The sequence below is a fragment of the Cystoisospora suis genome, assembly GCF_002600585.1.
Source record: "Cystoisospora suis strain Wien I chromosome Unknown contig_9912, whole genome shotgun sequence".
NCBI classification, from domain to species: Eukaryota; Apicomplexa; class Conoidasida; order Eucoccidiorida; family Sarcocystidae; genus Cystoisospora; species Cystoisospora suis.
Window position 1 is genome coordinate 1 of NW_027162686.1, and position 2193 is coordinate 2193.

General features: G+C 58.6%; 1 protein-coding gene across 1 annotated transcript in view; it reads right to left on the minus strand.

Annotated features, from left to right (window-relative positions):
* Nucleotides 1–830: 830 nt before the first annotated feature.
* The window catches only part of CSUI_011151 (uncharacterized protein), a 3808-nt gene continuing 2445 nt past the window's right edge, over nt 831–2193 (minus strand). Inside the window, exon 4 of the mRNA XM_068071252.1 lies at nt 831–1086. The gene's annotated coding sequence lies outside the window, so the exon portion shown is untranslated. The remainder of the gene's footprint in view (nt 1087–2193) is intronic.

The following is a 2193-nucleotide window of genomic DNA, read 5'->3' on the forward strand; positions in this document are numbered from 1 at the left end:
GGGGGGGGGGGGGGAAAAGCCGACATTCGCGGAACCACGTCCAAAGCGCTTACACTCGGTTTCGGCTGAAATTAGGAGCCAGAATGGACCGCGCCGATACACCCAGGATCCGTCCGGGCTGACGTCTGACCCATATTACACCCCGCGCGAGTGCGACTGTGTATTGCGGCACTGGTCAACGGAGACGCAAGCAGTCACTGCGTATTATGGACACAATAACAGCGGGAACCGTCCTGCTTCTGCGAGGACTCCAGAAAGTAGCGGGACAAGACAAATCTGTACTTCTCGAAATGCCGGAGGGATCCACCGACAAGCAGTGCAGACCGTGTCACAGCACAAAAGATTTGACTGTCCTTTTTCAAAGGACAGCCCCCAGCCGGTCGCACCCAGCACAGATGCCTTATCTGAGTCTGGGCCTGCGCAACTAACTGGGCCGAGCATAAGAGCTGCCGAATCCTGTGACAAAAAACCCGTGGAGTCTCCAATGTAGGCCGAGCTCCTTTCTGCAACCCCGCAGGGCGCAGGGGACAGGGCGGCAGCAAGCACCACAGAAGCCAGCTTCAGCGTTTGTCGCCAGCGGGTGCCGCTATTCGCTCCACTACTACGAGCGCCAGCTGCTGCCAAGCTGAGAACCCCCGCGCCCCGTCGGGTCTCCTTTCCAGCGACGTCGGAACGCCTTTCTCGTCCAGACACAAGTCCGAAAATCATAGACCCATGAAACACCTCAGAAAGCCCGTCTACACCCCGCCAGCGACAGCAATAACTGTGCCGTCTACTGAGTTGTGGGCACACTACGTTCGCAAGCGTACCGGGTATAACCGGACCCAAACGCGGCCACTCCCCCCACTCACGAATGTGAATGGCTCGACGAACACCCGTCTCCCAAGAGTGCTGCTCGCCAGGAGCGCGTGCTTACTTCAGCAAACAACCCTCTTCTGTGATATCCCTGAGCCGAGCGCCACCGTGTACTTCCCGTGGCCTGACACGTCGTTCACGCGAAGATCGGAAAAGTGACTGACCGAGGAGACAGGAGCCTGCGACTTCTCCATGAGTTTGAGTCACTCTGCAACTTACAGGCTCAGGTTGCTGGGTAGAAACCCAACGTGACGAGCGCGCCAAACTAGAAACCGGCCGCTGCCCCTGCAGGTCTTCAAAGGGCAGGTGGCCCTCATCTCTCCCACGCTCCTCCCAGCGAAAACCACGCAGTCCACTCTGAGGACCCGCGGAGCGGGGTAGAGCGACTTCGGACCTCGTTACTTCGCGATGCCACTCAGGGATCGCGGGTGCCCTGCTCCTACTGAGGGGCATCGCGGGTGCCCTACTCCTACTGAGGAAGGGAACCGCGAAGCACGTCTGCTCGACAGTACCACACAATTCTACAGAGCAAGCCACTCAACAGAAGTTGCTTCGATGTTCAGGAGAGCCTACGCAAGGAAGGGAGACATGAACTCACCGGACCCCCACCTCAGGGGATCCTTGATGGAACTACGAGGTTGGCCCCCCCCTTAGCGCAAAAGAGTGGTACGACTTGACAACATGCCTACGGGCAGGACTGGGCACCAAGGCCGCGGCTGCCCGGGCACAGCTGACACGATTGCCTAGCTCCGGGCCTATGAGTGCTTGTCCCAGGTCATAGGGAGCAGCCGTCAGCCGCGGTATAAGCAACGAACGCGTTCAAAACATGCCCATGTATTCCCAAGCGTCGACGCCCTTGTCCCTCTCTTTGCCATCACTCCTCCTAGGTCTTTTCCGCTTCAATGGCACTGCCCGACAGCCTCCTAAACTCCGGATATCAGAATCTGTCGCCGGGGAGCGCGGGTTGGCGGGACGGACGCCAAACGGAGTCAACTCCTTGATAGCCGCGTTATTCTGCGGGCGCTGAAACGATGTCCAACAAAGCGTGCTGGAATCGATGCAGGGCGTGAAAGTCGTACAACAGGGGAGTAGGGATGAGCCTTACTGTGCTAAGGTGCTGTAGCAGAGACACGCCGGCACTTCCAGTGTGAGGATGCAAGTGCAGCGGGCCCCCCCGTACCTCTAAGAGCACCTACTGCCAGCCGCCCCGCGCACCACACTTCGAGTACGGCACCAAACAGCTCATCTAGCTCTCGGCTGAGTAGCGACCATTCACCATCGATAGTCCGCACCACGACAAAGAGCAAGGTTGCGAGTGTGACAAGAAGCTTACGGAGA